Genomic DNA, 27,322 nt, shown 5'->3' with positions numbered 1-27,322 from the left:
TCTCATCTGCTGTTCTCAGAATGTCAGTGACAGAAGAAAAGCTCAAGGCAATTGGCTGCTGGAAGCATTGAGCGTTAGATGGCAAAACACCTCTGACAATGTCGCTTCTCTAACCTTGCTGCTGCTCTTCACGTGCTGCTCCCAGTGGAGCTGATGAGAGGTTATCCAGGTATCAAATTACCTGACTGCTAGTCACTTCTGCCCAGCAGATAGAAGTGAGATAACATAATAATACTTTGTCCTTAGAAAGTCCTGATTATCTCACCCAAGATTGCAAAACACTTTAGAAAAATGGGGAAACTGAGGGTATGTCTATGCTGCAACCGAGTGTGTGTCCCCCAGCACGGGAAGACAGACACACCCAAGTTCTGCTGGAGCCAGCACACTAAAAATAGCAATGTAGCTGGGGTAGCCTGGGCAGCAGCTCAGGTTAGCTGCCCAGTTACATTCCTGGGAATCTGGGTGGATTTGTATTCAAGTGGCAAGCCCAAGCTGCTGCCCACACTACCTCCCAGCTAGACTGCTATTTTTAGCATGTTGGCTGGAGAGAGCTAGCACTTGTCTGTCTATCCACACTACCCTTCTAGGTGCAGTGTAGACATACCCTGAAACACAGAGATGAAGCTGCTTGTCCAAATATGTACACTAACCAAATGATAGTCAAAAGCTGAATCCAGGGTAGAATTCTGCACAATCCTCTGTTCTAGCCACTAAGACAAAGTTGCTCTTGATCTTCCGAAACAAAATCCCTTTACATCCCTGACCCCTTCATCCTTCTCTATCCCTGGGGTTACAAAGGAGAAAAAATGTCAAACTTACGCTGAAAAACTTATGGCCACAACAAGGCGGTTAAGGATCATGCTAGTCATGTGCTGGCTTCATTGCTTCATTGAACTGCATAACAAATAGAGATAGTCCTGAAGCACAAAATTCTAATTTGGCTCTTGAGTCTCAACCCTCTGGAAATATAGGAAGTATTTGGATTTCATAGGTAGTAATACTACAAGGGACCACTGTCATCATTTAGTTGGACCTGCATAATAAAGACCATAGTATTTCACTTAGGTCGATCTGATGGCGGCGACTTTGCCGCCGTCAGTGTGGATGTACCCTAACTGGCTTGATTGAGCAATCAGTGAAGACCCCCTCAATCAATCCAGAAGTCGCCAGAAGTCAGTGCAGTAAAACCACCCCCCTCAAGTGGTGTAGTGCAGTGAAGACGCCACGCAGAAGGGAAGCACAGCAATTGACGAGAGTTACAGAAGCTACTCTGCGTAGCTTGCATAATTCCCGTCGACTGCCACCGAATCGCCAGGTAAGTGTAGACCAGGGCTCAGTAACTGTTGCAGTGGACAGAATTATTAAGATCTAAGTGTTTGGTTCAGCCTGCTAAATAGGCAAAGAGCTATCCACAATCTGGGAAAGGGTTCAGATTATGCATTTCTCCACAGTTTGGTAATGTTTGGTGTCAGGGTTTTGGTTTAGCCTTGCATACAGATGAGGACCAGCTGCAATAATAGGTTTATAATCTGAAGTATTTGACATTCTGGGTACTAAACAGTCCCATCTCTAATGGCAAGATTTAAAGCAATGCCTGGAACTTGCATTTATTTTTAACCCTGTGTGCATTTTAATTAAAAATGCAAACAAAAATTCATGGGCAATATTATGTATTAGGCTAGGCCAGATTTCCTAGGGGATTGCTTATGCCAGTCTCTTTCCTGCTGTGTGCCATGCTTCTACCAAATTTGCTATGAACAAACACAAAAAAACCAAAAGGCTGGGCTGTATGTGAATGCTGGTAGCAAACCCAAAAGCTGTGACTCACAGTTAAAGGTTCAACTTGTATTGTATGCTGTTTTCCTCACTATTATTCACCAGTTTAGTACTGCATAGGTGGCTAACAGGAGGAATATTCAAAACGGAAGGAGGCTGTCAGGATTGTGTGTGTGTGTGTGGGGGGGGGGGGGGCGTTTAATGTATGGTTTAACATCAATATGTCAAAATCATAATAATTCATGTGAGATATGCCATGTCAGGTACTGTTAGAAAGGTTAAAATGTATTAGGTAAGATGATAATACTTATGTTCATGTGTTATATGTATAATGGAAGTTATAGATATGTTTGGTATATCAGTATTTCAAATTGTGCTGTCTGAGTGGCATCTCAGAAAGGATGGCTGCAGAGCAATAGCCTGCTTAATGGCCCATTGAGACACTCAGAGCTGCAGGGGGAGAAGCCAGGGATCTACCTGATGAGCCACTGGGACTGTCCCATGTGACTCTGGACTCCATTTTAGTTCCTATAAAACTCCACAAACAGCATAGCCAGGGCCAGGAGGTATAAAAGGCAGAGGCCTGGGGAATCCATTTAGTCTTTTGTTCCTGTTCAGCTACAGACACATACCTACCTCTGGATCAATTCACTTGCAACTGAACCGAAGGACTAAGACCCATCCAGATACTGGATGTGTATATCAGAGGAACTGTACAAGCCTGCAACTCCACAATTCTCCCAGAAACTTGATGTATATGGACTTTCAATCATTTGTATGTATCTGATTTGCTTTGACCCTTTAACCTCTCTTATGGTTTGTTTCTTTCTTTTATAATAAACCTTTAGATTTAGTTACTAAAGGATTGGCTGGCAGCGTGGTATTTTGGGTAAGATCCAAACTTATATTTATCTGGTACTGTGGCTGATCCTTTGGGGTCAGAGGGAACCTTTTTAGTAAAGAGCATAGAGTTTAAATAACTGGTCTCTTTACTGGAGCTAGTGGCTGATTGGAAGTCGGAGATTGGAATGCAGTAAAGGGAGCCATGTGTATTAGTGTACTGGCTTCTTGTAAACCGGTTTGGGGGAATCAGAAGCACAGTTTGTGGCTAGTTGGGAAATCTGGCTTCAGTGCCACCCACCAGCGCTGGGAGAATCTGCTCTCCTTTTGCAGTCTGCCCTGACCCTGGCATTTTCAGGTGGCTACCCTAGGCACGGAAGGGTCACAGAGGCATTGTTTGTATAGCGGCATCTCCCTCTCTAAAACTGCTGCAGGACAGAAAAAATCCTACTCACCCTACTGCACCTGCTCTAGTGTTTACTTTTATCCCTGCTTTAAAAAGGACCATTCAATGGGTAATGGAAGAATAAGAAAGTAAGATAGTACTATTGGCATCAAATTTACAAGAGGCAAGAAGCAGAAATCACAGAGAAAGATTAAGGCTGGAAGGGATCACTGATCATCTAGTTTGATCTTCTGAATAACACATGCCATAGAACTTCCTGAAATAATTCCTGTGCGAACTAGATGTATTTTAGAACATCCAATATTAAAAATTGCCAGTGATGGAGACTCCACCACAAGCTCTGGTACATTGCTCTAGTGATCAGTATTTTCATTCTTAAAATGACACCATGTCATTTCCTTTCACTAGGCAAGTACGTGTGCAAAAGCACACACACTACACCTTTCAAAACCTGACCAGTCTTAATGACTGATCATATTCACCATCTCTCACTTCCATAAATAAATTAAGCTCAGTCACATTGGACCGTATGTGAGAGAAACATCCCATAGCAGGCAGAAAAACTCTAATTTCCACTTGTGGAATTTCCTCTGCATCACTTTCTGAAGGGAACGGCTGGTAGGATTTGCCTTTTCTTGGAGAGGAAGGGGATTCTATTTCCTAACTTGAGGAAAGCCAACATTTACACACATCTTGGAGCCCCGGCATTCAGCAGGAGCATCCATATGGAAACCGAGTGCCTCCACACAGCACCCTTGGTTCCTCTTCCCTCTCAGTAGCCTGGCTCCCATAGAAACTATGCCATTTTGCAGCACCACCTTCTATTGACTACCTCAAACCTCTTTACCACCCCCACCTTCCCAAAGTACCATACAAGGAAAGTAACTGCACACCTAACATCCAGATGTGTTTTCAATTGGAAATCCATACATCTGAAGGGCGTATGCCACAGAGAGTAGCTGCTCACTGTTTGTTTTCCCTTCCCAAAGTTGCAGATCCCTGACTGCAAAGAAAGGCCTCCATGATTGCTTGTCACTAGTCATGCTCACACACCTCCATTTCTCAGACCTCCTGATTTGACAGACATATTGCTACCTCCCATTGTACAATCACATTTGCCCAGTCATTCATGAACTATGCAGTGAGCTATTTCTCTGAAATGTACATGTCCCAAAAATTACAACACAATGGTATCCAAGATACTACAGTTATTCCCTGATCTTAATGTAGGGAACTGTTTTGTAATCATAATTACCACTGAGCAGAGACTTTACTTTGGATGCACCTGGAAGCTGGTATAGATAAAAAGCAGGAATATATTACATCTGCTGATAGTAGTTCACTGTTCAATCATATTCAAAGATCCATTTAGTCGTTTGTTTTTTAAAATAACTTGAGGTATTTTTTTCCCTGATAGTTTTCACACAGGGGACCACAAAGCTGGCAGGCACACGTTGAATGATAAAATGAAGATGGGACACACCTAAGTTCTTGTGTAGCCACTCAGGAGATGAGCTCACATAATTGGTTGGTTTGGGCTTTATTGCTTGTACCTCTTTCGTCTGTTATTTCCTCTAGTAGGAGGTGCAAAATAGTGCATGCTATAAGCGCTAAATCCTCACTCATTCACATCCTTTCCCTTTAAGAATCAGCCAAAGGCCTTTTTTGAACAAAACTACTTGACTTGGAACTACAGTTTAATAAAATATCAAGAAAATGGGCAAAAATTGCAAGGCAAGAACTTTTTTTGTGCAATGCACACATTTTAATGCAATCTTCAATGAATGCACACCACTGCCCTCTACTGGATGGATGCAGACATACAAGGTTTATTATTACCATCATTATTATTCTCTTGCCCTCTAGTGACTGAGGTTCATAGAAGCTATAAGTCCCATTACTGACAATAAGAGAAGAGTCTCCTTTAAATCAAGTTTATAGGCTTTAGTTAGAAGCCTTTGAAATCCAAAGTTCACAAATTCTATTTTGCATATAGAATTAAATTGATTTAACTGGAAGTTTGAGTCCACCTGCATTTTGTGAAGAATTTTTCTTCCCAGCCAAGTTTAAAATTTAACAACGTGCCTATTTGTGCATTACTTTGATCTTCAGAGGCAAAAAATAAATAGTATTTTTCTTAAATACATTTTGCCAAAAAAATACGTTTCAAAGCCAGCTGCTCACAGAGTCACATATTTGGTGCAATTCTTCCTTTGGCTATTTCATCTTTTGTGAAGTTTGAGCTGTAGCTTTTGCAGCAAGAATGGTTTTATTTTTGAAAGACCTGAACTCAGGCAATGACAGCTTCGTTACTCGTTTATCTCAGAAATATTTGCTAGAATGGACAAGACTGCATCATAGAAAATTACTAGGGAACCAAAACATTCAATGTGGTTTTGATTGCTTTATATGTAATGCTACATCTGAAGTCACGCACCCCAGAAGAATGCTTCAGTTCACTAACAAACGCTGGATCTTATCTATTTTCTGCCAGTGTTTCAGACTGACTAAAGAAAGGCTTGAATCTTCTTGACACTATCATTTCATTGTATCCCAACAACATCACAGAACCAAACAATACTTTGCTTTGACAGTCAATATTGTTATTTGAAAGTTTACCGAAGTGAGGATTGTACTGTATATTTGACAATATTGAAGGATATAGCAATGGTGCATTCAGACATATCCCTCAGACTGCTCTCTCAAAATGGCAGGATTAGGGAACAAGGTCAAGTTGCTGACATTTATAGTCAAATTGTTCAGATTCATTTAAGGAAAGAGCAGCTGTGAGACTTATTATACTCACTGTCACTGTAATGGAATGTTATGCTAAAAAGATAAGACCAGGTCCAGAAAGGAAAATGAATTTAACAGGAAATGTTATGTACCGGATATGACAAGATTGCAACCTGTAGACTCTGCATATTCAAAGAGCTAATCGCTGGCCTTTCCCCAAATGTTGTATGCACCATGCCATATGAAAATAGCTGCTATTTGTGGTATCTCTTGCTGACACTAAAGTAGAGAAGAAGGAACAGAAAATTGTAACAGCCAGGAGAATTTACATAGATGCAGAGAAGTTAATTCTCTATTAGAAACTGAATTTCCTTGCCTGACTCTGGAGGAGAACAGAGGAGAGGCCCAGAAGCATCCAAATTAACCTTAAATGAACTATCCTTGTTATTTAATTCACTATTTATTGATGAATGATAACTTCCCAGACTTATTCCCCAAAACACACACTAATCTCCATGGGAGCAGGAACAGTGCAACAAGTTCCCAACACAACTATTCAGAGTAAAGTTGAAGCTTCTGATTAAAAATTAAATATTCTACTCCTCTCTTTGATCCCTCCTTCCTTGACCTGTAACCTCCTGTCTAGGATTAGCTTCTATGGACATAGTCATCCTTGGTACAACAAACATTGTAAACTGCCTACATAAATCAACTGTATTTATTGTTACTTACAACTGACCAAACTGTACCATAGAATTTCTATGGACAAAAATTCCATGATTGAATAATAAGTGGATATCAGTAGGAATATACTACCAACCACCTAACCAGGATGGTGACGATAATGGTGACATGCTCAGGGAGATTGTAATGTTCTGGTCCAAGAGGTGATTATAGCTGAACTACTTGGTAATACCAATCATAATGTAAATAAATACAAAATGCTTGTGGAGGGATGGGAGGGAATACCAAAGAAGACCATCACAGTAGCATGTAACTTCAGAAAGAGGAACTACACAAAAATTAGGAGGCTAGTTAAAAGGAAATTAAAAGGAACAGTCACAAGAGGTAAATGCCTGCAAGTTGCATGGAAACATTTTAAAAAACACCATAATGGAGGCTCACATTAAATGTATACCCCAAATTAAAAAGAATAGTAAGAGAACCAAAAAAATGCCACTATGGTTAAACACAGTAAAAAGTGGCTAGATGCAAAAAAGCATCCTTTAAAAATTGGAAGTCAAATCCTACTGAGGAAAAGAGAAAGGTGCATAAACTCTGGCAAGTCAAGTGCAAAAATATAATTAGGCAGGTCAAAAAAGAATTTGAAGAGCAACTAGAAAAAGACTCAAAAACTAAACAGCAAAAAAAAAAATGTAAGTGCATCAAAAGCAGGTAGCCTGCCAAACAATCAGTGAGGCTAATGGATGATCGAGATGCTAAAGGAGCACTCAAGGAAGACATGGCCACTGTGGGGAAGCTAAATGACTTCTTTGCATCTGTCTTCACTGCACAGAATGTGAGGGAGATTTTCACAACTGAACTATTCTCTTTAGGTGCAAGATTGAGGTTTCAATAGAGGTGGTTTGGGAGCAAATTGATAACTTATTACTGTTAATTTATCAGGATCAGATGATAGTCACCCAAGAGTTCTGAAGGAACTCAGATATGAAACAGCAGGAATATTAACTGTGGTGTGTAACCTAACACTTAAATCAGCCCCTGTACCAGATGACTAGAGGATAGCTAATGTGACACCAATTTTTTTTAAAAGGCTCCACAGGCGATCCTGGCAATTACAGGCATGTAAGGCTAAATTCAGTACCAGGCAAATTGGTTGAAACTATAATAAAGAACAGAATTATTAGACACAGATTAATAAATTTGTTGGGAGAAGAGTCAACACAGCTTTTGTAAAGGGAAATCATGCCTCACCAATCTATTAGAATTCTTTGAGAGGGTCAAGAAACATGTGGACAAGGGTGATTCAGTGGATATAGTGTACTTGGACTTTCAGAAAGCCTTTGACAGGATCACTCATCAAAGGCTCTTAAGTAAAAGTAACCAGTCATGGGATAATAGGGAAGGTCCTGTCATAGTTCAATAACTGGTTAAAAGACAGGAGAAAAAGGTTAAGAATAAATGGTTAGATTTCAGAATGGAGAGAAGTAAATAATGGTGTCCCCCCAGAGATCTATACTGGGACCAGTGTTGTTCAACAATCTCAAAAATGATCTGGAAAAAGGAATGAACAGTGAGATTGCAAAATATGCAGATGATACAAAATTACATGGGATAGTTACAGCCAAAGCAGACTGTGAAGAACTACAAAAGGATCTCACAACAGTGAGTGACTGGGCATGAAAATGGCAGATGAAATTCAATGTTGATAAATGCAAAGTAATGAACATTGGAAAATGTAATCCCAATACACATATAAAATGATGGGATCTAAATTAGCTATTTCCACTCAAGAAATATCTGGGAGTCATCATGGATAGTTCTCTGAAAACATCCACTCAATGTGCAGTGACAATCAGAACAACTAACAATGTTAGGAACCATTAGGAAAGGAATAGATAATAAGACAGTAAATATCATAATGCCATCATATAAATCCATGGTATGCCCACACTTTGAATACTGTGTGTAGTTTTGGTCACCTCATCCCAAAAACATTTCGGGAAGGGCAACAAAAATGATTAACGACATGGAATAGCTTCCATATGAAAAAAAGATTTTAAAAAGACTAGGACTGTTCATCCTAGAAAGGAGACAGCTAAGGTGGGATATAATAGAGGTCTATAAAATCATGAATGAAGTGGAAAAAGTGAATAAGGAACTGTTATTTATCCCTGCACATAACAGAAGAATCAGATATCACCCAATGAAAATAGGCAGCAGGTTTAAAACAAACAAAAGGAAGTACTTCTTCACACAATGCACAGTCAATGTGTGGAATTCATTGTAACGGGATGTTGTGAAGGCCAAAATTATAAATGGATTTAAAAAAGAATGAGATATTTTCACGGAGGATAGGTCTATCAATGGATGTTAACCAAAATGGCCAGGGATGCAATTCCATACTTCAAGTGTCCCTAAGCCTCTGACTGCCAGAAGCCGGGATGGATGACAGGGGATGGATCACTTGATGATTGCCCTGTTCTGTTCATTCCTTTTGAAGCATCTGGCATTGGCCACTGTCAGAAGATAGGATACTGGGCTAGGTGGACCATTGGTCTAACCCAATATGGCCATTCTTATGTTCATATCCTGCCGCAAGGTACACTCGTGCAACCTACTAGGATTTCAATGGTACTGCACAGGTGTACATGGGCAGAGAATGTGGCCTTACAGTTTGGCCCATTCTGCAGCTGTTCTGCATGTTAAGCTTCCAATGAAGTCACTGGGAGTTGCACACACGAAACAGCTGCAGAGTCAGGCCCAGCATGGGGAGCCCATAGCAGGCAATGAATTCCAAGGGAACAGCTAAAGGCAATACTCAAATATTGAGGGGGAAGGTCTCAGGTGGGAAAAAAAGTTAATAAACATAGAGCAGCAAGCTGTAACAGTACCTGATTTGTAAGGAAATGCTTTCTAAATTTTTTTTCTGGAACTTGTAACAACCTGACGTTCTTTAGAGATGTAAAATGCAAAGTGAATTTAATACAAAAATGTACATTTAAACGATGCCAAAGCCATGAAATAAGCCAGCTGCAGCTAGGATATTCAAATTAACATTCACATCTCCAACCTTAATCAAGTGTTGCTATATTTTTTTTTTTTTTTTTTGCCAAAAGTGGTGCAAGGAGAAGCTGGAGGCATTTGTTCTCCCCTCAGTAATTGCACATACATAGCTCTCACCTACACACCTTCTTCTCCTTAACACAAAACTAACTTCTGAAGACCCACCTGTGCCAGAAAGCATTCCAGCCAGAAAGACCACCCATCACTCTGGTTATTCACTGTATCATACTCATGCAGGCTCATATCTGTAAGCTCTTTAAGGCAGTGGTTAGTTCTTTATTTAGCACATTTTACATAGTATGACGTGTAGTGTATACTTATGACGCTCTATCCATTATAGCAGGTTTGTGTCTGGTGGACCCAGCCATGTCCTGCTCTTTGCTGTTTCAATCACAGAACATTATTTCAACATAATGAGCCAAATGCAGGCCTTGGGTAAGTAGGTGCATTTCCCAGGAAAATCTCTCAACTAAATTAAAATGCAATGCAAGCTATGTGTGAGGCATGACTGGATCTGAAAACCACCTTACATGGCAAAATACTGTAACTTGCACCACTTGACATTTCTTGAGCATGCAAAGTGAGTACATCTTGCTGCTAATCTCATTCACCAGGATTTTTTCCCGGTACTTGCCTTTGGCATGGACATTTTGCAAACCTAATTGCATGTTTAACATCCACTGAACAACAGATCTGTGCTAGTTACAGTACTTTGATATTTATACCCATAAGTAAATTGAATCATTATTTATGTCACTGCTGAATTTGGTCCTGTCATTGGTGTTTATTGATTTCTCTCTCTCTTTTAAAAACAAACACATTGTGAGAAGTACAAAGACATGTATTACTCCTACTATGAAGCAGCTCCTCTCCCATGCACACGATATGAAATCTATATTTTACAAAATACAGGTCACAATGTCTACTTCCTGCAAATATTTGAGCCAGAATCTCCACTCTATATGGAACCAAAATATGGAGGCAGAACCCCCTCTCTCAATACACACATGGATGGAAAGTGGGGGAGGAAGCACCACAGCTTTCTTTTGCCCCTCACTAGGAATCTGAGGAAGTCCCTCCATACAAATAGGGCTCAGTCAATTCCAGCCCAAAAGGGAAGGTGGCATGCTGGTATGGCATGCGTCCCTCCAGATATCAAGCTATAACCCACCTTTTAACAAATGCTGACCCAAGCAACACTGTCTCCATCTCTGCACCACACAGACAGCTGTTACAGAATGTTGGAGCCCACTTTCATTATACAACTTCAGGTACTGTGGGGTTTGAATACTGTGCCTTTGGTCCCCTCCATGAGACAAAAAAACCCTTTCCTCCAAGAGACTGCAACAATAAATCCACCAGATTTTCTTCAAAGAGGGTTTTCTAGTTGTTAAGGGGGGGAAGTCAGCACTTTTCCCACTCTCGTGGGTTTTTCCTACAGGAGAGGAATAATTTTCCATAACAAATACTATAGCCTGCACCTGTACTTTGAATACCTACAGCAAGTAGAGGTGTATATAAACTGAAGACATTTTTAAGATGATATTGAACAAGCACAGTAACCAGTTTTCAAATGCTAGTATTAACAGCTCAAACCTTTACTTATCTTATAAGGATCCACTGAAAACCACAGACAGCAAAACTCTGCCATGACTTCACTTGAGGGAGAAAGTGGCATTATTGGGCTACAGGGCCAAGACTGTCTTCTGATTTACATAAGTGTAAACCTGAAGTAATTTTATTGGCATTAACTTCCAGTTTAAAGAGCGATTAAGCACCACGTTTCTGTGCTTCTAGTCTGTGGACCTGCACCATGGTCATTCCAATTTATCCCATCAACTTCAGTTATTCGTGATTTACGCTGGTGCAAATGAGAGCAGAGTCAGGCCTTGTGTCTTCTCTATGTCCAAATTCAAGTTGAATTAATTTTTCCCATCATGAAGTATATACTATACATTGCAAATTTAAGGCATTCTAAAGGAAGTTCTAACAGAAAGTGCCACTGTTGTATATAGTTTTAGTGAGGCAGGAAGTGAGCAGTAAATAGCATTCATCTTGGCTAACTGAATCCCACTCTTTCAATTTGTCTTAATCCACCATATAATTTAACCTACTCTAAATAAACAAGAATGGATTCAGACAGAATATTTTCCTCCTACAGTTGCTTCTGGGTGTTCAATAATCACATTAAAAATGGTTTAAACTTTAAAAGAAATAATCTTGCCTCTAGGGATTTCTACTTTCCAAAAATGTTCTATACTATTGTATAAGAAAGAAAATAAGACAAAGTTCAAAGCTGAGCTGACTGTATTAGTATGTACATGGGACTCTGTATTTTAACTAGTGTGACAAGCAATAATAGGTAGCTTTATCAGTCTACATTCCCAAGGGAATAAAAGAGCAGAAATCTCAAACCTAAATACTCAAAACAAGGTAAACAGGAGTTAAAAGATATTTTCCTCTCCATTTTCAATGCAGATTCAGTTTCTTCTGTTGTTTTCATACCCGAGTACATAACGGCTGTGAAATTTGATGTCTGAATCATCAATCAAAACCCTCTCAAAGAAAATCACCTCTCAAGACAGAGCTGTAAGGTTGTTATCCTTAACATTGAAAAAAGCAACTAGGGGGTAGGTTAAAGTAGTAGAATAAATTCAAAGTAATTCTATTTTAAATAAATTTAAACCCAGATATCCCTAAACTCTTTCTGTAACCCTTACTTTAGTATTCATTCCATACGAACATACCGTATGCTTTGCCAAACGAGATCAGACTACTGGTCCTTTTAGTCAGATAGCAATCCTCCCTCTGGTAACAGACAACACCTCACCAGAGAAAGGCAGGCACCTTCCTATTGTGCCCAGCCAACTGTGTAATGCATCTAGGGAGGGTCTGAAGTCTTTCCTCGCTTTACAGGTGATTACTTTACCCCCTGAAGCAAAAGATCAGATTACACTCGTCATTAATTTAGCTTGCAAAACTACAAACATTAGAGGTCATAAAATTATCCAGCCCTTTTACAGATCCAGCCACAGCATTTATCACAATGACCTTGTGCAATCCTGAATTCCACGAGCTGACAATACACTGTGTCTTCATTATTGCCTCTTATTAAAGATGGGCCCCAAGCCAAAACATTGAGGGATGTTTGGATCCAAGGTTCTGGGCTGGCCTGTCCCTGCTTCTTATTAGTTTTTTATCTTCAGCGACTGTTTACCCATTTTGTTCTCAAAGCACTAAAACACATGCTTAAAGCATGTGAGTAGTGCCATTAACTTCGACTGGATTATACCTGCTGCGTCAGGATTGCAGAAGATCATTGAGATAATTTATGGGGGCTGGCTTTGTAAAAGGGCTGAATAATTTTACGGTTCCCAATATTTGTAGCTCTGCAAACTAAATTGAGGGCTACAGTGGGAATTTCAAAAGCACCTCAATGAATTAAGAGCACCAATCCCATTGAAGCTGGTGCATTGATTCAATGCTAATTTAGAGAGAAGTTGACCATTGACTTTATTACTAACACACTTCCTGAAAAACTTAGTGTTACTTAAAGATCACCTATACCACAACTGACATGGCAGCATGGCTACTATTAGTCAAGCAAGCAGATTAATAAAATTCCTAGATATAAATCTATGTGAAATTGGAGTTGAGGCTATCAGTAACTATGGTAAAAGTATTATGAAGATATCGTAATTATTTCAAGCAAGCATAATAAACTCAGGAAATTCAGAGTAAAATTAAATTTAAAAGGAACCCAAACATGTTGAGGTATGGAAATGCACAGTTAAGGCACAAAAAACACCTTAACTCTACCTTGTAATGATGCCATACATAAATCTTTGTGTTATTGCTAACCATAAATGTATCTGTAGCCCCAGGTTAAAAATTCACATTTGATTTTTTTTTCATTTTTTCTCCTCATCATGTCCCTATAGGTCAGGACACTGAGCTGTCAGGGGCCATCATCTTCTCTGAAGATCGCTTTGTTTCATTCCTATTGTTCCTAATTAGGGCTGTCAAATGATTAAAAGAATATCACAATTATTCACGAGATTAAAAAAATAGTCATGATTAATCACAGTTTTAAATTGCACTGTTAAAGAATAGTAGAATACCAATTTAAATGCATTATAAATATTTTGGATGTTTTTCCACATTTTCAAATATATTTATTTCAATTACAACACAAAATACAAAGTGTACAGTGGTCACTTTATGTTATTTTTATTACAAATATTTGCACTGTAAAAAGAAACAAACAAAATAGTATTTTTCAATTCACATTAGAGCCTAAAAATCAAAGCATGAAGGGGCATATGAATGTTTAGCATATATGGTACGTAAATACCTTCCAATATTAGCTACAATAGTGCCATGCAAACCCTACTGTCAGTTTCAGGTGACGTAAATAAGAAGTGGGCAGCATTAACGCCCCAAAAATGTAAACAAACTTGTTTGTCTTAGCGATTGGCTGAACAAGACGTAGGACTGAGCAGACTTGTATGAGGCGAACTGAAAAATAATTATTTCTTTTGTTTATCATTTTTACAGTGCAAATATTGGTAAGAAAAAAAATATAAAATGAGCACTGTACACTTTGTATTCTGTGTTGTAATTGAAATTAATATATTTGAATATGTAGAAAACATCCAGAAATATTTATAATAAATTTAAAATTGTCATCCTATTATTGTTTAACAGTGCAATGAAAATGGCGATTAATCATGACTAATTTTTTAATCTAGTTAATTTGTTTTGCATTAATCACATGCATTAACTGCAATTGATTGACACCCCTATTGCTATTAAAATGCAGTGGCCATTTTGAAAAAGCATCTTGACCAAACACACCTGTGGTCTCAGTCCTATTGAAAACATTTGGAGATGGGAGAAATTTTGAAAAGGTGACGGTCCCTTGTAGACTTCTCTATAAAGGACATTAATAATCAGTCTATGCTGAAATAGAAACCTTTTGCTATGTAGAATAATGACAAAAATGCCAAAATTTCCATAATGGAAACTAATCACACACAAAAAAAGTCTTAACTAACCAATGCATGATATTTTAGTTAGTTTAACTATAAGAGAAGTTTGAAGAATTTGCATTTTTCCAGTATTAAGATCATTCAGGGAAAAGAAATATAGCACCATGTGTGAGATTATTTCTTAAAAGACTAATTTTTTAATTAATTTTATTTATTTTATTTTATTTATTTAAATTTAATTTAACTCAAATTCTTTAACTAATTTACTTGTAAATTTGCAGTAAATTCCTCCTTACTCAAAGAGTAAGTGCTATAGTTTCAGTGGAAGATACATTGTATTCTTCATACATAATCCAATGGTTGAATCCTTCTGTAAATGCAAAAACTCAACTAACCCCTAACTATGGAACCACAAGTAGCACTATCTTAATATTTGGTTTTGTTGATCGAAATATAGATAAGAAAAACACTGGTATGGTAAAAGTATGGCTTTTCTTTCTGCAGTGTTCAATTCATGCACAGTATTGCATTGACATGAATGGAAGAATACCAGGAATGAAGATGGCCAATGGCTAAGATTTGCAAAGTGAATAGTGATTCAGGGTGCCTCAATCTTTGAGTGCTTAACTTAAAACTTCTTAAAGGGCCTTGGTTTTCAGAAGGACTTTCAGCATGTTGGAAATCAGGTCTGCTAGGGTTCCTGGAGTTCAGCACCATAAAAATGAGACACCCAGAATCCCCAGTGAATCACTTGAAAATTTTGGCTTGTGGGTTTTAAAGGTGGGATATAAATAGGTTTGTAAGTATTACATTTTTATCTGTAAATGTCGGTAAACACTGTTTATACAGTACACACACAAGCCAACCAAAACATTTCCAGTGATAATTATCAAAATGCAGATAGGCAACATAAGAAAAATGCTGCTGAAAACTTAGAGTTTGATTTAAGGATATTTACTTTGTATATTTTGACATGAGACGTTGACAATTTGTGCTTTAATGGTTATAAAAGCTAACTTTTTGAATATCAAAATCTACTGTCATTAAATAATTGTCAGGTCCCCCCTATAATTTCCCAAAACGGTGAACATTTACATTGATAAACATTTTAAAATATTCTTAAAACAAACATCAATATTATCCATTACAATTATAGAAAAAAATGAACAGTCAAGCCTAGTCATGAAACAATTAACGTAAAATATATTAATTACTTCATCAGCTTTTGGTTACACAGTGCCCTTAATAAAGCAATTTTGAAGACCATTTGTTATTAGTTAACTTGAAATTATATATATATAAATTTTCAACTACTGCAGGAAGAGTAGACCAAGGAACTCCTATGGTGTCAGATTCCCTAGCTTTCAAGGGCAAGTGGTGAATACAAATCACAATGTAACAAAGACACACACTCTGGAATGATAGATGTTGTAAGCATACAAGCAGTGGGGCAGTCCTAAAACATGAGAAACTGATACTTCATGAAGATGTGGAGAAGCAAGCAAATTCAGAGCTTTATAGGTTTAAGTGCTATAAAATTAATGTCATGTTTGAAAGAAATTCAGCACATAATTTCTAGTACAGGTGTGGTATGTTGATTGCTGGAAACATTGAGCTGTATGTCCTCTAGCTGCTGAATTTCACACAAGCTGGAGAAGTAACAGCCAATCTGGGAGGTCTGTGAACCAGATATAGCAATAATTCAACCAGGCTGTTACCCAGGCATAAATCAGAACTCTGCAGCCTGCTGAGACAGCAGTGGCTTGAGCTTTGCTGAATTCCTATGCTGATAATAAAGTCTTGACAATGTGGTTGATGTGGCACTCAAAGGAAAGCTTGAAGTCACAGATGAACCAAGATTACAAGATGGTTAGAAAGTAATAACAGTCCCATGAAATGGAATCATAAATGAAAAAATGCTACTCAGCCAGTGATGGGAGTCCGCTATAATTCAAAATTATTCAAAATTCAACCAAAGAGTCAGTAATCACAGCAACGCAACGTACAAAACAGAACGTATCAGAAGAATTGTACTAAACATGTATAACAATAGGAGGAACCAGTATTAGTTGGTCACTAAATGTGTATGAGAAGTACCTACAAAATGGACATACACTTAAAACCTGTTTCTGATACAAGTTACACTGGTGTAAATCAAGAGCTATTCCATTAAAGTTAATGGAGTTTAAGTGCTATAAAATGAGTAAGTGAGATCAGATTCAAGCCCTTACAGTGGTCAGATTCTGCTGCCTTTACTTATCTCAAGTAGTATCTTTCTGCATAATCAGTCTCATTATAGTATCTTATTCCATGAGTGGTCCCATTAATTTCAAAGATTGAGTGATAATACATTTATCACTACATTTGGCCCACTACATTTAGTAGACATGAGTTTGCCATCTGAATAGATGGTCTATGGAAAATGCAGTTTATGCAAAAACCAAAGTTTTCCATGGGAAAATTTCAGTTTTCTGATTTTTTTCAATATTTCACTGGGAAAATGTAAATGAAATATTTCATTTCAGGTCAAGTTGCCCCACATAACAAAGTTTCAGGTTGTCAAAACAAATTGAAATGTTTTGTTTTGGGTCAGTTTGACATTACTCTGTGTACATCTGAATGCCATGATGCTTCAATGGGAGTTATTGTCTGCGTGCCCCCATTCTCATCTATTAGCTAGGCTCCCTGGCTGGATATCTCCCTTGATGCCCCACTGTTTCCCTGGTTGAATCACTGTGGTGCACCATGTGAAATGTAGTCCCGCCAGGGAGCCTGACCCATAGAGGAAAATGGGGGCATTATGTACTGAAACGACAACTCCCATGGGCATCACAGCAGCTCACAGGAACCAATTCAAACCAAAAAGATTCAATTCATTTCAATAAAAGTAAATATCTCAACATTTCTAAATTGACATTTTTTATTCAACTTTCTATTCCATGAAAATTTTTGTCATTTCATTCCAACAAATGAAAACAAATCTCAGAATACCAGAATTTCCCACAGGATGGAGATTCTCATTTTCTACCTGCTCTAAGGTTTAAATCTCCAAGAACTCCACTAAACAAAGCCAAAAAAGCATTGTCTTCTGTTATTCATTAGAGTGCTTTAATTAACATGGACATTTTAACCTTCTTATAACATGGTACAATTTGTTCACAGAACAACTTCACTATGGGCCAAATCTTGCTCAACTTATTTACACAAGTTGTCCCACTGAATTCAATCCATGATGAGTAAAACTGGCATGTAAGAAGAGATGGCAAGTAAAACCGTCCATGTAAGAGGAGATTCATTATGACTGGAACTGAAGTTTGCATGCCGCAAGACTTTGCATGAAATTGAGACTGTCTTATTATTTTTCAGTGTAAACAATATTATATTGTATTAGCACTCCCTGGAGGGACATAGTAGAAGGATTTCTGTTCGTATATTATATATCTCACTGAAGACACATAGGAGTGGCAACGAACAGTTATGAGTTGGTTTTGGATTCAGTCAGAGAAGCCATTAACCCTGAAATGTGATCACATTGTCAGTTATCTTTGCCCAATTAGAGTTTCAAACTAGGAAAAACATACTGAGTGCTCAGAAGCAGTAAGAGGTAGTTTTCCCTCAGCCCTACCAAAGATTTTCACTTTTAAGAAAATCTCTAAGGTATTACGAGAGTGAAAACAAGCCCTTTGGAAAACAACTTGGCAACAGTTTTAGGCCAAAATTATCCTGTTCTGCTTCTACCTAGGGAAAATATTCATTGCTGTCATAAAAACTGCCTGGATTTATATAGACAGTTGCCCAGAAAGCCAGTTGCTGTTACTGCTCAGAAATCTGAATGCGTCACAATTATCCAGATTCATTTCTTATCTGGGTCACATGGATCCCTAAAAGAAGAGTGGATGAACAACTTGTGAGGGTCAAAGAGAAGGCAACTAAAACTAAGTAAGAAGTCTGTTATTCAGAGTAGATGAGTCTTGACAAGCATTTTAAGGAAACCTAGAAAAGTAACTGTCTGGTATCAGATGATCTATCCCCAAAGACTCCTGGCTCCAGTGAATCCTGGTCAATAAGTACGCTCCATGTAAGCTGTATAATGTCAACCAGGACTGTTAACAGCATGAGACAGACTACAGTAGAGTTGGTTGAAATTTTTCCAATTTTTAAATCTCAGAATTTCTCATGGGATGAAAAGATTCTAATTTTTAACCAGCTCTAAAATACAGTTTGTGACACCAAACTACACTACTTTCATTCTGAGTCCCCACATGGAATAAATAAAGTAAAAAACTCTAAAGGAAGCTTTTCTTTTAACCTCAGCGATTTCTTAAATGAATCTGTCTGGTTGTGCCTACCTAGAACTTTTCCACAGGTAGTTTCTCACTTGGGTGTCCACAAGAACACGCATGCACACTTCTTCCACCACTGAAATATACACTGTTCTGGGATGCAACACCATCCAACAGATTAAGACAGGAAATTTGAAAGAATACCTTATTCAATCTGCCTTCTGGCGATTCATAGCAGCACAACATAGCAACCCAAACTGGATAGCGTCTCCCCAGCCCAACAGGAGCTCTTCCCCCCACCTTCTGCTCCAGCTCGCTCTTCCTTCCCCCTGTCCTGATCCCAGTAGGAGCTCACCCCCCGCCACCACAGCCTTGGAGGAGTTCTGTGCCCCTTATAATTATTAAGGGGGCCCATGCCCCTGCTTCCCCCCATGCACATCCCTGATTCTTATGAAAAGTGACATGATCCTTAAAGTCCACAAGGGTTCACATGCTTGTACGTATCAGGAAAAAGATAACACGTTGAACAATACAATGCTCCTAACAGCTTGGGACATTGGTTGAACTTTTAGGCAGAATCACCAACCCTGCTTTCTGCAGGGCTTTTAATAATACTTTGTACATGACACCTTTCATCTAAAGATCTCAAAGCACTTTATGAGCACACACTAAGAACCTCAAGATTTTTGTGAGATATGGAAGTATTATCATCTCTGTTTTACTGTGAGGAAACTGAGGAACCTAGTTTGAGAGAGATTTGTCAAGGTCACAGAGTCAGGATTTGAACCCAGAACATTGACTTTCAGCCCTGTGCTCTAATCATTAGAAAACAACATTCCTTTCCAGTTGATCTCCTCTCTAACTACTGACTAGACCTTACTCTATTTAGTGTTTTTAGATCTGACAGTAATACAACCTGAGGGGGGATGGATGTAGCCATTACTCCCATACTAAAGTGCAATTTATTATATTATAGTGCTACCCTCATTACAATGTAGTGGTGTCATTGAAGGTAATCCAATTGAGAATCACAGCAGTGTATAACTAGGCTGAATATATCAGAGCACAGTTCATGAGTCACCAAAGAAACTATTTAGTGCAGTTTGCTCTTAAAAGTAAAAGCCTCATTTTAAATTGAAAAAAAAGAACCCCACCAAAAAACTTATTTTGTAAACGCTAGCTTGCTTGAAAAGAAACCATTCTCAAACTTCCAGCTCAACTAAATGCCATCACAGCTGCAAATGCCAACCAAGTGTGCAGTAGGTTTGGGAATTATTCACATGAATAAAGAGCACAGCTTGTAACAGTGACTTTTCTTTTTTTTTATCAAAAAGTGTTCTGCAGACAACTAAACAGTTTGAATCAGGCAAAGGCCTAGCTTTCTGGTGGGCCTTTTATTATTTCACAGAGTACTGGTCTTAGTGAATACAAAGCTAGATGTACTCAAAGTGATAATGACACAATCTAATGGACTCTATCCCACAGATGCTTCTTGAAAAAATGTTATTTTACTTACTTCAGGAGGAATTTCTTTTAGGACATCTTGAAATACAATCAGTCCTTTCATTAGCAGTTTTAATAGTATCCCAGCCCTACATTCCTCACCACAAACCAAATAAGTTGTAATTATTATTGGATAAAAGGGACCTTGCCACGTTAAAATACCCTATTAAAAGGTACACTGATGTTAATAATATCTTTACCTTATTCAGACTGAAAGAGTTTTTTAAAATCTAATTTATTCTTCTGCATGCCTGCTATTTATTTCGGTTTTGCATTTTATCTTAGATTGGAAAAAATAGAGAACAGCTAGTTTCCCTTTTATTTTTTCCCCCTGTATGTTTCATTTGCTGATTGTCATTTACTAGTACAATGATTTGGTTGCAAATGCCAGTGGGAGAGATTTAAAAAAAAAAAAAAGCTTTTAAAAAAAAAAAAAAAAAAAAAAAAACCCTCAAAATCATGAAGCATTTCTAATATTAGATTTTGTAAAACTTAACAGAACTTAAATTTGGGGCCTAAGCTGTCATGTGATATTGAATCAGTCCGAAAAAGTTTATTGTATAAACTAACTACAAACTGCAGACCAAAGAAACAGGCTTCTACAAAGCTTGAATCATAGAATATTAGGGTTGGAAGGACCTTAGAAGGTCATTTAGTTCAACCCCCTGCTCAAAGCAGGACCAACCCCAACTAAATTATTCCAGTCCTGTTTCCTTTTGTTTATTAGGGATCACATCCTGTGTGGAAACTGTACAACAAAGAGAAAAACCAAATGGCTGAATAGTATATTGCAAATAATCTTATTACATTGACATTCTCTCTTTTGCATTTTATTTAGTTCTAAATTTAAGTGCCTTCAGTAATCACAAGATAACCCTGATGTGACTTTGGCCCCATCCTACAAAGCAATCCAGAATGATGTAAGAGCCCAGCCCAGTAAAAATTATTATTTTTTTATAATTTTGTGACTTACATTATTATCATTTTATCCACTGGGGTGTAGGGTTGGGTCCTGTCCACAATGGGTGGGAAACCCTGGGGATGGGGCTTGCAGAGTGAGTCTGCCCTTCACTCACAAAGCAACAGTGGTATGTGTCCTGTGAGGTTGGGCTCTGCTCTCCGTGCCTGGCATTCTAACTTGGCTCCTGGGGTCACAGTGCAGCTCAGCTTTGGCCCGTCTGCCCCTCCCTCATCATGAATTTGTGAAAAATACAGGGCTCTAGTTCCACCTATGTGGATGGACTTTGTCTACGCAGGGTGTATGAGAGAGTTTGTGTCGTTTCTATCTATTGGCTGGCCCAGAGAAAGGATGGAGGACCCCTATTAATAAGATCAGTTAAAGGAGCTTTCCTTTATCTGAAGTGACAGAGGCCTGGTTTTTGGGTTGTTTTTTGTTTGTTTGTTTGTTTGTTTGTGGGTTTTTTTTTCTTTTTTTGAAGATGAAAATCAGTTCTAATCCTAGCTTCCCATGTGCGTGTCTAATTTAAATAGTGATCATGTCTTGTCTGCATCACATACACACAGATTTCCCTAATAGAAAGCTTCCACAAAGTTTAATAGGGATGGAACCAATATGGGTTATAGAAACTATTCTAAATTCCTATTAAAAAAACAATATCGTTATTACAAATGGGCAGGAGGTGTCAACAATCAGACAGAACACAAAAGAGTGGTATTATTCTGAAGTCATATAGGCATTTTCTATAAGGGTTACACTGAGTTCAATATTTTGCCATTCCTATCACTTGAATATGGAATTATAAAATATCATTGTCACTCCTCTAAGGGTTTGACTGCTTTGTCTATATAAATATTAATTAATAGCTTGTTCACTGAAATTATCCAAGTTGCTGGCAGTAGTGGACACCTCTAGTAGTTACAATAACAACAGTGATCATAGGATTATTTTACCTTAAAGTGATCCAGTTCCATTGAGGTCAATGGTAAGACTTCTCTTGACCTAACAAGAGTTGAACTGAGACCTCAGTGAATATTTTGCTGCTACTAAGGGCAAGTAGATTCTTAGTCTCCCCAAAAATAAATGGATTAAAAATTATTAGCTTTTTGTAAAGCATTCTGAGAATTATCCAGTAGAACTTTGTAGTTAGTAGAAAATTCCATGATGCTTCACAGTATGACTAATCTTCATATTTTTGTGTCTACTTTTTTTCTTTAAGAAAATCTTATCTGGCCTCATTTTAAAGCTCTTTTACCAAAGTTTTTCAGCTGTATTAAAGGTTCTGAGGGAAGGGGAGGGATAAGCAGCACCAATGTTACCAGCTCTTTCTCCTCTTCCAGCAATTTTGTGACTGGAATAAGTTCCCTTCTCAGAATAAGGAGTAACCTCTGCAAAAGTCACAGAGAAGAGAGGCACGGTGAGACCCCTCAGTTTTATTCAGTTTCAGCATATTAATTGAAAACACATACACCAAATATTTTCCAGTCTGGGTATGCATGATATGTCTGTAAAATAATTATTTGTTTATCCCACTCAGCAGCTAAAACATTACTTTTTAAAATGCAGATTTGGGGCCAATATTGTGCTCCCATTAGATTCAGGATCAGGTCCTTAGTGTATCAATAATAATTCATCCAGAGCATGTGCCAAATTATTTTTCCTTCACGTGATATTACATTAATTTGTGACAAACACACTATCTGTGGTGGCCTTTGATAACTAAGCAAGTATTTGCAGTTAGAGAATGTCAGTATTTACAGCACTCAAAGTATTTCCTATATTAAATATAAGGAAATGCAGGAGAGTATTGCACAGACTGAGGTAACCATATCTATTTATCTTATAACACTGGCAAGTTTTTAAATGCCATCCTTGTATTATGGGCCAGATTCATCCCTACTGTAATTTGATTAAATCTCATGACATGTTTCTGTATGATAATGTGTTCCTATTAGGTTGCTGAAAAATCCTTTTAGTCCTATAGATCTGGAATTATAATCACAAGAGGATTTGCCATTGTGATGTCTTAAACATGTGCTTTTAAAAAAAGGTACAACATTATGGGACATAGAAATTAAAGAGCCAAAACATACAACAGTAAATGAATATTTTAGTCCTTACCACAAGACTGCTGTCCAAAGACAGTCTTTTCACAAATTCCCTTTTCTCTAGTTGTCTTTTTCTCTCCATGGCTCTGGTGGTTTGTTTTCCTTGCGATCTAGTAGAAATGTCAGACTGTTTTCCGCGTCACTGAAAAAATTAAATGCACATTTCAATATTCTAGTTAACAGTTTCTGTCTTTCATCATTAACTTTCTAATGATCTAGCAGTTAATGACTGTGAATATAGTTAGGCTATGTTCCAGGAACAAGTCTTCTGTGCCAAAAAAATGTTGATCTGTCCAGAGAGAAATGTGAACTGAAGATATTAGGGTTATATCATTAAAAAAAAACCCACTACCCAACACCCATCTGTTGATACTGTCTTTGGTTGGCTTTATCAGGACCCCCTATGTTTTCAAAGTCTTTTACTAACAGAGCTGGGAAATGGGTTTGCAGAGCTTAATAATCTGTCTGAAAAAATAAACAGTTCATTTCACATTACTCACACTCCTTGGTAAACCCTGTTTTTTGGCATAACTCCCTATGTTATATTTATGAGGCAGAAATATTGGGCCCATTCCTGCAATGTTCTGGGATTTGAAAGCACTCAGCACCTTCCATAGATTTTTAAGGCCAGATGGTACCACAATGATCATCTAGTCTGACCTCCTGCATAATACAAGCCATAGAATTTATCCAATGAAATTCTGGTACTTCTGCCGTGGAGGAAATTAGTAGTCCCGCTGTTGGTGACATTTTCTATTAATTCCAAGTATAACTTGCATAACTTAAAAAAATTTCAAAAAAGCATCCAGGATAACAAAAAAGATCTTAAACAATTTAAACTTCTAAAAGATGTATATTGTGCTTGCAATGGTTTGTCTAGTGTATTTTGGGAATGTAGGTCAGATTTTTCATCTCAGCTGCACTCCTGTAAATCTGAAATAATGTCTTTGATGTTAATAAAGATATTCTGGATTTATAACAGTGTAACTGATCCAAATCTGACCCAAATAGAAGCAATAGATATGCACATGAATGTAGAGCCAAGTAGAAGAAACTTCTACTGCAACCAACATTGAGTGCATCTGTAATGTCAAAGGGCAATGTCTACAACTCTTAGTCCGGGCTAACTTCCAGTAAGGTGAAAGGGAGCTTTCTCTGCACAAAGTCTGCAAGATTTGTTCCAAAATCTTTAGTCAAGAATAGATGTAGAAAGAGGAGAATAAAAAAATGTCATTTTAGCAAGGTTGCTATCCTCAAAGTTTCACTCAGTGCCAACTTCATTGTATTTAGTGGAAAATCAGACTAAAATAGAACAGAATCTGACCCTATATGTTTAAGAACCCAGCTTCTGATTCCTCTTACTTCTTTTGAATAGTACCTTGAACCACAAGTAGCCCTATGACTTCACTGAGACTACTATTGTAAGAAGCTACTAAAAGTAACTAAAGGGCATCCGAATCTATTCTTATAGCAAGATATCCAGTGTCAGGTTTCCCATTCTACCCAACTCCAGACCCCAGTCTGACCTCGCATATACTGGTTTTGTACTGGTGTGAGATCAGAATTCAGCCAATTTTCTATATTATATCTGTAAATTAGCCTTTACAGAGCTCAATCTCTATAAATGAGCTTAAGAAAAGAATATATAAATGTGTATAGCAGTTTAATCAGTGAAGAAATCTCAATTATTATTCTAATTGGATTTTTTTTTCCATTTTGTACCACGCTGTTTACAGTAAACCTCTGCTTGCTTTCTTAGCTACCAATTAAAAGGTTAAATATGTTGTTATTCACTTGAGATAATGAGGGAGCATAACGGTGAGTTACTATGCAGTTACCATTGTTTCCAGATGAGTTAGCATGGTTCATACGAAATACCACAATGGATATTGTTAAAGACATAGTAGCAGTTTAATTCAATGCTATGCTCTTTATAAAGCCAGACATGAGCAAAAGAAAGGGTTAATTTTTGTGATCTTTGCACAGTATTTCTATCCCTTCATCATTATACCAGCCAAGCATAACCTTCCCTAAGGTACATTTCGGTTGACCAGTAGACTCAGAACAACTTTGGAGTGAGCTAGAAGTAGTTATAGTTTGGGGGTAATTACACCAGAGGAACAGGCAAGCATTTAATTTGAGTAAGTGCTTCAATTATCCTCTCTGCAGATACTTAGCAGAAACCACGCCCACATCTGTTATACAAATAGTGGATTTAGGACTAGCTATCAGTTATTTGTGCAGTACCAACACTGTGCGACTATGGATACTTTACACATATATGTGAAGACAAGTATCCCAAAGACTTTACAGTCTTGATTTATCAAAAGTTACAAATCTACGTCTAAACCTACTCTTTTCCCACTAGGAAAATATACCCCATGACAAATGGGAGAAAGTTTTCAAAAGTGACTAGTGATTGTGGATGCCTTGGCTTTTGGGTGTCCAACTCATAGCATCTTAAAAAAGCCTGATTTCCAGAAAGCAAGTACCCACATTCTGAGTATCACCTCCCTTTATTTTGCTTCAAGCTAGGCACCCAAAGACTGAGGCACCTACGATTACTAGTCACTTTTAAAAATCTTGCTCCTGCATCTTACAGACAAAAATATCCTAATTCAGACAAGCCTAAGGCCAGTTTGGGCTGAAACCTGACACTTTTTTCAAAGTAAAGGTAAAATCATTGGCTAAAACATTGAAAAACAAGCTCCCATCTTGAAACAGGTATTTTTCTGCATCATATTTCATATCCCAAAGAAAGAGTTTTATCTGGTAGGCTTCTATCTCCTTCTGATCAACCTACAGGCCAGCTAATGGACCTATGGTAATTAAAACTGGAAGAAATACACCTCATAAGAGACCCTTTGTGGGAGAACGGATGTCTATAAGGAACAGACCTGAAGTGTTGTACTACTCGCTAATAGTTCGCCCAAGACATGGGGAATACTGTACTTACATTCCAGTTCATCTGAGAGAAGAGGACAAAGCAATTTACCAGACTTCTCTTTTCAGTTTATCATCAGCTGTCTAATGCTTCTGAGGGGATTTCTTCCTGGCAGAGTTCACTCAGGTGATCAGCATCCAGCTTAGCCTAGGCCAGGTGTGAGAAGCCACATTGCAAAGGCATGTCCAACTTCATATGTCCCCACTGATGCTGCATTCACACATCCGTGACACTAAGACTTCTGGGGAAGGTCCTGTGATTTTTTGTGCTGCAGTACGCAGAGCTGCTGTATGACTCTTTACCAATGAATTATGAGAATGTTTGTTTGTTTTTCTGGGTACACGGGGGAATTCTGGGAAAGCACTGGAAGACTATTAGCACGCAAGTAGTTTAGCCTGCACCCTCACTACAAATTCGGTGGTTATTAGCCTGGGTAACTACGGAAACTGTACTTTAGCTGGCAGTCCAAACCAGGACGAATAGCTTTGGCTGAAAGTGCCACTAAACTCGGGTGAGAGGGTTGTGTGTGTGGATGGAGGTGGGTATGGTGCAAATACCCATGGAAGAGCCTAGGTTAACTCAGTAATGAAGCCATACCTTTGGATTAAGAACTTTCAGGGTAACAGCAATCTTCAGGCCAGAGGTATTACATACCTTGAAAATACACTAATTTTATAATGGAAAGAAATGTTCAGTATACCAGAGGTGGACCTAATAACCCACATCAGGAGAACCAGGATATTGTTATTAACATACAGAAGCTCCATCTGCAATCCACATAAAACATTTCCTAGTTCATACTGTCTCCTTCAGAGGGAATGTTATACTTTGATGTATATATCATGGCTGCTGAAAAAGTGTAACATTATCTTACCAAGATAAACATCCAAGGTATCTTCATACAGTTTGAAATTACAGGGCCAGATTTCAGTAGAGCTATGTCAACATACGCTAGCCAAGAATCTGTCCCATAATCATCTCTTTTGGAAACATGAAACTGATTATATATCTGTCTTATATTAAATGTATA

General features: G+C 38.0%; 1 protein-coding gene across 1 annotated transcript in view; it reads right to left on the bottom strand.

Annotated features, from left to right (window-relative positions):
* NCKAP5 (NCK associated protein 5) overlaps positions 1–27,322 on the bottom strand; it is a 567,200-nt gene that overhangs the window by 482,537 nt on the left and 57,341 nt on the right. Inside the window, exon 3 of the mRNA XM_067549546.1 lies at positions 23,362–23,490. The gene's annotated coding sequence lies outside the window, so the exon portion shown is untranslated. The remainder of the gene's footprint in view (positions 1–23,361; positions 23,491–27,322) is intronic.

This window comes from Emydura macquarii, unplaced genomic scaffold, assembly GCF_026122565.2.
Source record: "Emydura macquarii macquarii isolate MOO-44397 ecotype Brisbane River unplaced genomic scaffold, CSIRO-AGI_Emac_v2 contig_1253, whole genome shotgun sequence".
NCBI classification, from domain to species: domain Eukaryota; kingdom Metazoa; phylum Chordata; order Testudines; family Chelidae; genus Emydura; species Emydura macquarii.
The sequence above is the reverse complement of the archived record's forward strand: the minus strand, read 5'-3'. Positions and strand labels throughout refer to the sequence as shown.